The sequence below is a fragment of the Aquarana catesbeiana genome, linkage group LG03 (assembly GCF_042186555.1).
Source record: "Aquarana catesbeiana isolate 2022-GZ linkage group LG03, ASM4218655v1, whole genome shotgun sequence".
Taxonomy (NCBI): domain Eukaryota; kingdom Metazoa; phylum Chordata; class Amphibia; order Anura; family Ranidae; genus Aquarana; species Aquarana catesbeiana.
This window is the reverse complement of record NC_133326.1, coordinates 475,290,973-475,304,570: the sequence shown is the minus strand read 5'-3', so window position 1 is coordinate 475,304,570 and position 13,598 is coordinate 475,290,973. Positions and strand designations below refer to the sequence as shown.

The 13,598-nt window shown below is 42.9% G+C and overlaps 1 protein-coding gene across 5 annotated transcripts in view; it reads left to right on the top strand.

The window, feature by feature from the left end:
* The window catches only part of ARAP3 (ArfGAP with RhoGAP domain, ankyrin repeat and PH domain 3), a 273,051-nt gene that overhangs the window by 32,638 nt on the left and 226,815 nt on the right, over nt 1–13,598 (top strand). Inside the window, exon 2 of one of the 5 annotated variants that reach the window (XM_073621030.1) lies at nt 12,478–12,557. The exons of the other annotated variants lie outside the window; for them this stretch is intronic. The gene's annotated coding sequence lies outside the window, so the exon portion shown is untranslated. The remainder of the gene's footprint in view (nt 1–12,477; nt 12,558–13,598) is intronic. 5 annotated transcript variants of the gene reach the window in all.

Below are 13,598 nucleotides of genomic sequence, written 5' to 3'. Positions count from 1 at the left end.
TAATTAGAAAGCAATCCTGCCCCTTGTCAGTGCAAAAGAATATCAGATGGTTCAGTCTCAACTGATGGCCTATAAAAAGGTGTCTCATTACCAAGGTGTAACACAAGAAACATCTCATGATGGGTAAAAGCAAAGAGCTCTCTCAAGACCTTCACAACCTTGTTATTGCAAAACATACTGATGGCATTGGATACAGAAGGATTTCTAAACTTCTAAATGTTCTAGTGAGCACTGTTGGGGCCATAATCCGGAAGTGGAAAGAACATAATTTCAACCGGCCATGATCAGGTGCTCCTCGCAAAATTCCTGACAGAGGAGTGAAAAGAATTATCAGAAGAGTTGTCCAAGAGCCAAAGACCACTTGTGGAGAGCTTAAGAAAGACCAGGAATTAGCAGGTACAATTGTTTGAAAGAAAACAATAAGTAATACACTGAACCGTCATGGCCTATATGCACGCTCACCACGCAAGACTCCATTGCTGAAGAAAAAGCATGTTGAAGCTCATTTAATGTTTGCTGCACAACGTTTGGACAAGCTTGTGAAATACTGGGAATATAGTCTAGTCAGATGAGACCAAAATTTAACTCTTTGGATGCAATAATACACACCATGTTTGGAGGTCAAATGGCACATCACCCTAAAAACACCCCCAATACCAACAGTGAATTTTGAAGGTGGGAACCTCATGGTGTGGGGCTGTTTTTCAGCATACAGTACTGGCAAACTTCATATCATTGAAGGAAGGATGAATTGAAAAACATACCTTGACATTCTTGATAAAAATCTGCTGTTATCTACCAGGATGATGAAGATGAAATGATGGTGGACATTTCAGCAAAACAATGATTCCCAAACAAAGAAAGAAAATAAAGCTGCTAGAATGGCCCAGCCAATCACCTGACTTGAATCTAATAGAAAATCTATGGAAATAATTACGATCAGAGTTCATAGAAGAGGCCCACCAAACCTTTAAGATTTGAAGTTTGTGTGGAAGAATAGGCCAAAATCACACCTGAGCAATGCATGCGTCTAATTTTTGCATATGGGAGGCATCTTGAAGCTGTCATTATCAACAAAGGATTTTGTATGAAGTATTAAATAAATTTCAGTTAGCGTGTTCAATACTGTTTCACTGTGTCATTACATTTTATTACACGTAACTTAATTTTTAACTTATTTGTTTTGGTTACTTTGTATGGATGGATTGGATGGGTTGATACCGTCATGTGGTGAAAATTTCATGCCAATAGCACCTTTAACCACTTAAGGACCGAGCCTCTTTCTGAGATTTGTTGTTTACAAGTTAAAAACATTTTTTTTTGCTAGAAAATTACTTAGAACCCCCAATACATTTTTTTCTAACACCCTAGAGCAGTGATGACGAACCTTGGCACCCCAGATGTTTTGGAACTACATTTCCTATGATGCTCATGCACTCTGCAGTGTAGTTGAGCATTGTGGGAAATGTGGTTCCAAAACATCTGGAGTGCCAAGGTTTGCCATCACTGCCCTAGAGAATAAAATGGCGGTCGTTGCAATACTTTCTGTCACACCGTATTTGCGCAGCTGTCTTACAAGTGCACTTTTTTTGAAAAAAATACACTTTTTTAACCGCTTGGCATCCGGAGGCCATCATATGACGGCCTCGACTTTCAGGGCTTATATCTGAATGATGCCTGAGGCTACAGACATCATTCAGATACCGGCATTTTCAGCCGGCGATTCCGTACACCATAAGAACGATCATAGCGGCTGTTCCGCCGCTTGATCGTTCTTACGGGCGGCGAGAGGGGACGTCCCCCCTCCCGCCGCCCTCCGGTGCTTCTACCGACTCACCTCAGCGATCGGTGAGTCGGATAGCGGATCCGCCGGCGCCGGATGTTCACCATAGAGATTTCCGGCGGACCAGATGGTCGCCGGAGTCTCTATGATCGTTCGGAGGCCGGGCGCGATGTTATGACGTCACGCCCGGCCTCTGCATCCAAAAAAACGGCGCCGCTTCGGCTGTGAAGCGGCGATCGTTTTACTTTTTTTTTGGATTTTAGGCTTCCCAGCCTAGAGGTGAGATGTGGGGTCTTATTGACCCCATATCTCACTGTAAAGAAGACTGATCGTGTCATATTCCTATTACAAGGGATGTTTACATTCCTTGTAATAAGAATAAAAGTGATCAAAAAAAAAAATTTTTTTTAAAAGTGTCAAAATAAAAATTTTTAAGTAAAATTAACAATAAAAAAAAAGCGCCCCTGTCCCCGTGAGCTCGCACGCAGAAGCAAACGCATACGTAAGTCCTGCCCACATATGAAAACGGTGTTCAAACCACACATGTGAGGTATCGCCGCAAACGTTAGAGCGAGAGCAATAATTTTGGCCCTAGACCTCCTCTGTAACTCAAAACATGTAACCAGTAAAAAATTTTAAAGCGTCACCTATGGGGATTTTTAAGTACCAAAGTTTGGCGCCATTCCACAAGCGTGTGCAATTTTGAAGCGTGACATGTTAGGTATCTATTTACTCAGCGTAACTTCATCTTTCACACAATGCAAAAAAATTTGGCTAACTTTGCTGTTTTGTTTTTTTTTTAAGCATGAAACTGTTTTTTTTTTAAAAAAAACGCGTTTGAAAAATTGCTGCGCAAATACCGTGCAAGATAAAAAGTTGCAATGACTGCCATTGTATTCTCTAGGGTCTCTGCTAAAAAAACATATATAATGTTTGGGGGTTCTATGTAATTTTATAGCAAAGAAATTATGATTTTTACATGTAGGAGCGAAGTGTCAGAAATGGCCTGGATGCGAAGTGGTTAAATTAAAAAATAAGACAACAGTAAAGTTAGCCCATTTTTTTTATATTGTGAAAAATATTGTTACACTGAGTACATTGATACAAAACATGTCATGCTTCAAAATTGCCTCCCGCTCGTGGAATGGTGACAAACATTTACCCATAAAAATCTCCATAGGCGACATTTAAAAAATTCTACATGTCGCATGTTTTGAGTTACAGAGGAGGTCTAGGGCTAGAATTATTGTTCTTGCTCCACCAATCGCGGCGATACCTCACATGTGTGGTTTGAACACCGTTTTCATATGCGGGCGCTACTCACGTATGCGTTCGCTTCTGCGCGCGAGCTTGTCGGGACGGGGCATGTTTAAAAAAATGTGTTTTTTTTTCTTATTTATTTTACCTTTTATTTTTTATTTTTACACTGTTTAAAAAAAATGTAAAAAAATGTTAACATCCCTTGTAATAGAAAAAAGCATGACAGGACCTCTTAAATATGAGATCTGGGGTCAAAAAGAGATATTTACACTAAAATGCAATTAAAAAAAAAAAAATTGTCATTTAAAAAAATCATTTAAAAAATGGCCCTTTAAAGGATCACTAAAGTTATTTTTTTTAAAATAACAAACATGTTATACTTACCTCCACTGTGCAGCTCGAGTGGCCCTGAACCTGGTCTTCTGGGGTCCCTCGGCGGCTGTCTTGGCTCCCCCTCGCAAGGACTCAACACTTTCATGCAAGCTCTCTCGCATGGTGTTGAGTGCTTGTGGGCGCGCTCCCGTGATACAGCCGGCGGCCATAGCCGCTCACTGTATCACTCGGCTTCGCCCCCTGGCACGCCGCGTCATTGGATGTGATTGAGAGCAGCGCGAGCCAATGGCTACGCTGCTTTCAATCCATCCACTCTAGCCAATCAACGACCTGGCTGAGCGGCGAAGAGGATGTCGGGGGTGAGCGCGGGACTTTCGAGGATTCAGGTAAGTAAAACGGGGGGGAGGGGGGCTGGGGGGAGCGGTATTGTCGGTTGTTTTTTTACCTTAATGCATAAAATGGACCGCCAGCTGAAGAAGAGGATACCGGGGTTATGGCAGCTAGCTACTGATATAACAACGATATCCTCCTTCAAACAGCCAACGTAAAACTGCACCAGACGGTCTGTAAGTGGTTAAAAATATATATATATAATATATTACCTAGAAAAATGGTGAGGTGTTCAATACTTATTTTACCCCCTGTACATACTTTTTTTTCAGGTGTCTTTGGTTCAGTACGCTGAAATCACAGATCTTCTTCATGTTCTTTATCTGTCAGCAGTGGGAGGGTTCTAAAATGCTCTCTATAGAATTCCCCTCTGAGGCCAGGTCAGGGGGCAGGCCCTTATAAAGAAAAAAGCAACCAAGAGGCACTGGAACTTTGATGTGAGTTCATACAAAGTAGTGAGAGGGCAAAAACAATAGAGCTCACTGGCTCAGGTTAGGCTGTTCATAAGAGATAGGGATTCCCTCCTGTGGGTATCCAGCAGGTTACCTGGAGAAAAAACATGCACCAAGACCAAATGACGTGAGTCCCAAGTAATTTATTGGTTTGCACTAAGAAAAACAGCCAATGTGTTTTGGGGGCCAGAAGAAGCCCTCCCTTCATCGGGGCTACATCAAAACACAATATAATATACGGTTCAGTAAATGTGATTAATATAACCATAAGAAAACCATGGATAATCATGTAAGTTACCCATGAGTGTGGCAAAGTCTGCGCCCCGATGAGTGGTCCATAGTTGTGTTTTTTTCCAAGAAGGAATTGTGCTTGGACACTGGCTGAATGAGCACAAAAAATGAATATTTGAGAAGGTCTGTATTATAAAAATGTTATTGTGTGTTATGGTAATATACTGACATTTCCAAAACTGATACTTCCTCTGTTTTAGTTAAGAATAACTTTTTTTCTCTTCAAAAAGGAACAAAAATTCAAATAAATATAACGCAAGGCCTTATGCAATAAAGGTCAAGTTCTTACTGAATTCGTAATCAGTTTAGTAATTAAAGACTGACACAATTTAATAGAGTGGTTTTGCATTTTGCTTCAAAGTTAAAGCAGAACTTCGGCCAAATAATTTTTTTCCCATGCAGTGGGGCTGTGCCTGCACTGTATGGGTTAACTGCTTGTTTTGTCTATAGCAGTGGTTTTCCACTCCTGTCCTCAGTGCCCACTAACAGGCCAGGTTTGCAATATAACTGAAATACATCACAGGTGATATAATTTGCTGCTCAGTGATTGCAGTATTCTAGTCTGCATCTCCCCAAGGTAATACTTAAAATCTGGCCTGTTAGTGGTTCTTGAGGACAGGAGTTGAGAACCACTGGTCTAGGGGTTCCTAAAAGAGAGATTTACTCACGTAAACCTCTTATCCTCCCAGCGCAAGACCGGTCCTTTCGGCTCCTGCCCCCCGTACCCCCCACAGTCTTGTGCGGTTGACTGTTCCTGACGTCATCATGCCCAGAGGATCTCTGGAAGCAAAGACGCTAGGAATGTGGGGGAGCCCCATTTTCTTGAGGCTCGAAGGATGGGGTGAGGCTCTGTGTACACTCCTGGACTATATGAGCAGTTAACCCATGCAATGCGGACACAGACTTAAGAAGTTCTAAAATATCCAAATGTAGTTGAAGAACTAAGTCCAAGTGACTCTTGGGGGTAGCCAATCAGCTGTGCATGGTAGACAATCAGCTTCTAACTTCAGCTTGTTCAGTTAGGCTGGGTTTACACTGGTGCGACAAACACTCCGACATTGGGAGCTCATGCCACATGACGTGTGAAAATCAATGTTTCCCTACGGGAGCTGTCTTAACTGGTCCAACACAAGTCGGTCCGACTTTGAAAATGCTCCCTGTACTACTTTGGTCCTACTTCAGACCACTGACTATCACTGAAGTCGGATCAAAGTCGGATCGCCGTCTTGCATGATCCGACTTTGGCATGCGACTTGTGCTCTGATGATCTTGAGGGGGAACTCCTCAAATTTTAAATAAAAAAACGGCATGGGTTCCCCCTCCAAGAGCATACCAGGCCCTTCCGTCTGATATGGATTTTAACCACTTGCCGCCCGCCATATAGCAAAATGATGGCTGCAAAGTGGTTTCAATATCCTGACTGGGCGTCATATGACGTCCTCAGGATATTAAGCCGCTGCTCGCCCCCAGGGGCGCGCATCGCGGTGATCGTTGTTGCGGTGTGTCAGTCTGACACACCTGCGGCCCCCCCACCCCAAAGCACCTTGTCCCCATGTTGATGAGGGCAAGGGCCTCTTCCCGACAACCCTGGCCATTGGTTGTCGGGGTCTGCAGGCGGGGGGGCTTATCGGAATCCGGGAGTCCCCTTTAATAAGGGGGCCCCCAGATCCCGGCCCCCCACCCTATGTGAATGGATATGGGGTACATCATACCCCTACCCATTCACCTGGGGGGAAAAAGTGTCAACAAAAAACACACTAGACCGGTTTTTAAAGTAATTTATTAGGCAGCTCTGGGAGGCTCTTCTGACTTCGGGGGTCTCTTCCGACTTCTCCGCGCTCTCCGGCCTCTTCTCCCACTCTCCGGCCTCTTCTCCCGGTCTCCAGTTCTTCTACCGCTCTCCGGTGTCTTCTGCCGGGCTCCTCCGCTATCTTCTGCCCTCTCTTTTGCTAGCGTTGGCCTGGTCTTCTCCGTCGTCTTCTTCCCTCTGGTCTTCTTCCAATGTTGACACGACGCTCTCTCCCACTGTAATTCAGTGTGCACGGTGTGCAACGACTTATATAGGCATGGGGCGTGGTCACTGGGTGATGTCACCTGGTGACCCCGCCCCTTATGACATCACGGCCCGGGGCATGATGGGACGGTGACGTCATAAGGGGCGCCCCAAAGCACCCAACCCACCATGTTGAGGGCATGCGGCCTGGTACGGTTCAGGAGGGGGGGTGCTCGCTAGTCCCCAGCCCTTTTTCTGACCGGCCGGCTGCGTGCTCGGATAAGGTTCAGGTATGGATCCTGGGGGGACCCCCACGCCGTTTTTTGAAAGTCGGACGTATGTCGGCTTCAAGTCGCAGGGCAAAGTCGGATCCAAAATAGGACGGCTGTTGTGTCGCACCAGTGTAAACCCGGCCTTAAGCTTTGACAAAAAACCTGAAAGCTGATTGGTTTTCATACAGAGCTGCACAAGATTTACATTCTCCAGTTTTAGTAAATCATTCCTTTGATATCTTACATATAAGACTGTCCATGTGTCAGGTAGCATCTATTCACCTTAATTGTACTTCCTGACCTGCTTTAAAAAAATTTTTAAATCTGCAAAAAAAGAGGGAAGGAGGGGGTTTATAACTGGTTTAATACAAAACAATGTTTATTTAATGCAGTAATAAACACAAATAAAAATGTAATATTCTGCAGCTTACCAATTCTTATTTGCTGCATTTGTTTTCTTTTTTAGATTTTTTTTTACCTTAATTTTCACTTGGTGATTCAGCCAGTAAGTCTGGTATTTTTAAACTTCCTTTACCAGATCAAGCAGTTGAACCAAAATGGCAGTTAGAGGGTTGAGACAAACCATTCAACCTCCCTGGCGGTATGATTATTTCAGATTTTTGATGCGGAAAGTGGTACAATTATTTTGCATGGAAATTTGGCTTTTTATATTGTAGACCTGTAATTCTTAGGAATACCTCACTTAAATCTGTCCAAACAAGAGTCTATTTGACATACTGGGTATGATAAAGTTTGAAAAACGAAATGATAAATTATAATATAATAAATAAGTATAACAAATAATAATATAATAATAATAAAATTATTCAATAATGTAATCAAATCAAAAACACTGAAATTTGCTCAGTTGCAGAATTGTCTCTGTCATTACTTTCAGTGTTTGATGACGGATTTCCCCACAAATCACCATCACTCAATTCTGCAAGTGATTCTAATTTACTATCGCTGTTTTCTAGCTGGTCTCAAACCGCTTTTGATGTAAAGGGACGGTTTTGGTTGCTATGGACAATCTCCAGTTTCCAGGCAGAAAGAACAGTATATATAATATAAAACTGCATGCAGGACACTGGACAGACCACTAGGGACAAAAGGGATGTGAAATAAATTGATACAGTAATGTAATCTGTAAGATTACAGTGTACTGTATATGTATTGTGTGTTTTACTTTTTGAATTTGGCGCCGTTCTCTGCCACCGTGCGTCGCAACGCTCGCAGGGAAAGGAGCTCGGCTTCGTGATAGATCGAGTGGAGGACGGCTCGTTTACAGTGCGGGGAGACATCGCAGGATCCTGGGGACAAGGTAAGTAAACTGTACCTGGATCCTGTAATGCAATCCCGAGTGTGGCTCGGGGGTTACTGCTTTTGGTGCTGAAAATCCACCCCAAGCCACACTCGGGAATACCGTCAGGGAGGTTAAGACACAGAGAGCGTGGCTCAGTCTCGCCAAACGCTCCCGCATCACTTGCTATGATTGTTGCATCTCAGCCAATCAGGGGGGGAGAGACCCGGAAGTGCCTTGGCTCTCGTGCATATTGCTGGATCAGGATCAGGCTTAGGTAACTATTGGGGGGGGTGGGGGGCTCAGGGGGCAGCTGGTCACTGAAGGTTTTTTACCTAAATGCATAGAATGCATAAAGGTAAAAAAAAAACCTTCAGCATGTACAACCACTTTTTTGTAGCATCTTTATGTGTTTTTGCAGGTAATTTTGTGTGAGCAGCAACATTGTCTGCAGGAAAATGCATCTTTCTTTATTCACTCTCCTTCTCCCTGAATCCTAAAACTAAAAATCCACTTTGGACAGAGAATTGTAAATTGATGTTTATTTCCACAAAAATAAATTGTGAAAATTGGGAGATTTTGGTAACATTTTGCCATTTTGGGGGAATGCATTGGAGTGAATGGTTAATTCATAATTAGGGCAGTTTTTAAATATGTAATAATCTATAAATGGTTTCTGAGGGTTATAAAAGCATTTTTCTAGGTGTGTTATGGTGCCATAAATTAGCCTCTTCGTAGCTTCAGTATTTTACCGATTTTTTAATCTAAGGGCTGGTAAACATGTCTGGTGCGTTTTTGTTGCATTCCAGTGCGTTTTTGATGCGTTTTACCACATTCCAGTACAGTCCAGTGCAGGAAAAATGCAGCATGTTCTACTTTTTTTTTCTGGAATTGGAAAGCCCTAGAACTGAACGTGAACTATGCTATTGGAAACCATATAACCTACTTGTAGCCTCCCTGGCGGTTTTCCCGAGTGTGGCTCGGGGTTAAATTTCAGTCCCATTAGCGGTAACCCCGAGCCACACTCGGGATCGCATTGCAGGATCCTGGGGCAGCGTTACTTACCTTGTCCCCGGGATCCTGCGATGTCCCCCGCAGTGTCCGAGGGCTCCGTCCTCCTCCGAAGCCTCTCCGTGCCAGGCTCCGTTCCCTGCGAGCGGCGCGACGCACGGGGGCGGAGCCTGGCGGCAAATTCAAAAAAATGTCAAAATCATAACACATACAGTACTGGAATCTTACAGATTACAGTACTGTATGAAATGATTTCACATCCCTTTTGTCCCCAGTGCTCTGGCCCATGCCCTGCATGCAGTTTTACATGATATACACTGTTCTTTCTGCCTGGAAACTGGAGATTGTCCATAGCAACCAAAAAGTGTCCCTTTACGTCAAAAGTGGCTTTAGACCAGCTAGAAAACAGCGATAGTAAATTAGAACACTTGCAGAATTGAGCGATAGTGAATTGTGGGGAAATTTATTTTATTACTATTTTTTTTTATTTTTTTTAATTATTTATTTTTATTTATTATATTATAATTTATGTTTTTGTGTTTCAAACTTTATCATACCCGGGATATCTACTAGACTCTGGTTTGGACAGATTTAAGTGTGTTATTGTTAAGATTTACAGACCTACAATATAAAACGACAAATTTCCATGCAAAATAATTGTACCGCTTTCAGCACCTAAAATCCGAAATAATCATACCGCCAGGGAGGTTAAATAGTTTTTTCATGCGTTTTTGATGAAGAAAAAAAAACGCACTGGAATGCATGTGATTTGAACTGGCCCTGAAAGAAAGTGACAGGGAAAAAGTAAAATAAAAAGGTAAAATATCAGTTGCCTTTGCAGACCCTTCTGAAAATACTACCCGGCTTTCATGCTGACCTTTTAGCTTCAGTACTTTTGAGGCCAGTGCCCCAAAATAATTTAGGATGCCTCCTGTTGTCTGTGCCACTGAACACAAGTCAGGGTCTGTAGGGGCAGCTCTCATTGGTTCCTCCTGCTGACCTTCGCTGTTTCTAGTAATGAATATGATGATAGTGATGATGGAGCAGCAGCAGGAGAGGTAAGTATTCACATTCTACAGGTAACAAGCCTTATTTGAGATTTGAGATTAGCTGCAGAGTCCATTTAAAGATGCATTATCTGTCCACTGTGAGTGATCACATGCTTTCTGACTCAGGGAAATAAAACACAGCCCAGGAGCCAGAAGAATAGCTCCTTGTATATTTATAGTGGGAGTCATTTTCAAAGACCTGTGAACAGTGGGTGAGAAGAAAGAGAAAGAAAAAAGGACTTTTTTATAGAGCGTCTGAGAATTAAGTGGGATTTGGATTAAACAGTAGACTGGGTGTTTTGTCCATAACATCACTAGCTCAAGTTTTTTTTATTTAATTTGTTTTAACAAACGCATGCTGTGTAAAGATGAATTTTAGTCTAGTGAAAATAAACAGTGCACTTTCTAGTTCTTTTTACAGCTATCCTTCTTAAAGTAGTGTTAAACCCTCAGCGTTTTATAACTTAACACATTGAACACAATACAATAAGCATTCCCCAGTAAACTATTTGTTAAAATTCTTACCCCAGCACTTGCAGTTTACAGCTTTCAATGCTGCTGGCTCCTGCTCTCTCAGTGATGCTTCCCTGAACTTCTAGTCTTCACAGGAATAAGTTAAAGGAAATCTATGGTCACAGCATACACCTTCATTTTATAACATCAGCACTGTAATAACAATATAAACAATAACTATTTTTGCCACTCCAATATATATACATTCTTAACAACGGATGACTCATCAGCCGCCTGCAGGGTTTCCTACCGACTGCTTAAAGTGGATGCAAAACCTCACATAGGTTCTTTTTTCGTCCTCGCTCCGGACGCCTTTTAAAGTTTATTTTTATTTATTTATTTATTTATTTTGAATTTTTTTTTCTTCTCCATCCATCCATCCATCCTGTCGGGTTCAGCCTCTCCCGGTTCAGAAGACCCCCCATATAGCCTGTAAATCTCCTGAGGAGGATTTACGCTATGTGGAGCACTCTATGTGTAACTACATTACCCTGCTGTGATTGATGGTGAGGATCCCCACGGACGCTGCGGTATCTAGTGCCTGCCTGTGAGATCCCGGGCTGAGGTTACAGCCATCTGCTTAGCGTGGTCCCTGGTAAGCGGCAGTGTTTTCTTAAGGTGGAGGTCCCATCAATGCACTTGGCACTTTAATGAGAATTCACATCACTCATCACTCTGGGATCCGTTTTCACTTTATGGACTTTTTCTATTTAAAACCATCACTATTTCACCTTTCTGTGTGTTTACTTATGGAAAAATGTTTTAATCAATTTATGTTTGCACGTTTTGGATTTAAATGTTTGTATTTTCTGTATTCATCATTGAGATATTCAATGTCATTATTATTTGAGGCACTCAATTTTGCAGTTCTCATTACACTCTTATCAGCGCGACTTTATTTACTTTTAAAACCCTCACATATACCCAGTGAAGTGAACAGCCTCAGATGATACACAGGGATGAAACAAATCTCCCTAAATAAGTTTTATATATATATATCTGCTATCTTCAGCTTGCTATATTCTTTAGAGCAGGGATCTCCAAACTACAACCCTCCAGCTGTTCCGGAACTACAAGTCCCATGAGGCTGTGTAAAACTCTGACATTCACAGACATGACTAGGCATGATGGGAATTGTAGTTCCTGAACAACTGGAGGGCCATAGTTTGGAGACCCCTGCTTTAGAGAGTGAACATCATGTTAGAAATTTTCTGTTCCTGTTTAGCACTGGGTGTGTATTCTAGGCATACACTGTGTGACAACTGATTGAAGGAAAGGCACACGCCCCCACTCCACCTCGGCATAGGAAGGAAGGAATGTGCAGAGCTGTGCTGTGAATAGACAAGCTCTCTGCTTATCTATTTATAGCACCCTCCCGACACCGAGGCTGGTTTTTTCTCAGTTGTCGGAAGTTATCATTCTGATAACAGAAGAATGGAGCAGCAGAAAGACACGGGACTTAGGGCTTTGTAGTGAGATAAGAAAACACTGCAGATATATGTGCCTAGGTCAAATTTCATGAATCAGGTTTACATCCACTTTAATGTAAACAAAAGAATTGCTGGAAACTAAAATTGAGAAAATAAAAACGCATGGGGGTCTCCCCCAATCCATACCAGGCCCTTAGGGTCTGGCATGGATTTTAAGGGGAACTCCATGCCAACATTTTCTTTTCCAATATTTGTATTCAGAAATTTTTACAAGTACAAGATCAACATTTACCATTGTAGTACGAAGTAATGGTACAATTAACAAAATGGTTATGAGTAGGTTGCATCGCAAATTATCTTATATTTATGTGAGGTCTTGTGTATTATTGTCCCCGGGTAGAGACCGCTTGTGCATACAGTTGGGAGGATTGCAGAAAGACAACCATGACTCCACTTCCTTTCCCGAACACCCAGCTAACTGTAAGTTGTCATCCGCCATGCTGTGTTCAAATTCAGCTGTCACTGCACCACCCACGGGCTCCCTGTCTACCCCCGACACAGCACAGTCACTATCAGTGTCAGCTTAACTGAGATATTTCTGGAACATTGCAGCTCTTACAGAGCCCAGTGAGACCACACACAGTGCAATTGATTCCTGAGCCAAGTACATCTTCTAATGGATGATCCCTCCTCTAACTTAACTACCTCTGAGTTCCTGCAATACATCATACACCCCCAAAGAAGGCTGGCAATACCTTACAAACATGGGTGTCCACATGGGGGGGGCAAGTCAGCCAGGTGTCACAAGCTGCCGCAAAGGGGGGGGCGCCGAAGCTGTGGCAGTTACTTACTGTTACATTCATCAGCAGCGGTGCCGCCCCGACTCCCTAGACTCTATTATTTCACCGTCCGCTGGCCTCTCTGCTGCACGCTGCACTGGTTGCTAGTCTCGCCTGCTGCCTAGCAACCAGTGAAGTCACGTCATGACGCTGAGTCAAGGCCCCAGCATTCAGAGCGGAGCGGGCCTGGTCAATTTTGCTCCACCCACCTCCTCCATCTTCTCCAGGTAGTGCAGCTCAGAGCCTGAGGAAAGAACGGAGCATGCCTGAAGAGCTGAGTGTGAGCTGTCCACCTGAACCAGCACCTGCATGAGTTGAGGCAGCCTGTGTCCATGTTCTGGAGCTCATCTAACAGCACTACTTGTATAATTGTGCTTAAAGTGTTAAATGTATTATTTCATGATAGATATGCAGGAGATATCATAGCTAACCTTCTAAAAATGCTCTTTACCTGGCTGTAATGCTGACCCGCAGGTCTGAATGCTTTCTAAACCAGAGCCTGTATGCACATCAGAAAAGTCTAAGGAAAGTAAAAAACTCTTACCTGCATACCTCCTCCGGGTTAGTGAATGTAAATATTGGAACAACAGAGCCATGGTGCTGGCATTTTCAGGAAAAAAGTCAGTAGTGGAAACCTCTGTAAACATTAAAAATTAGAAATTGCTATTTAGACAATGGTAGC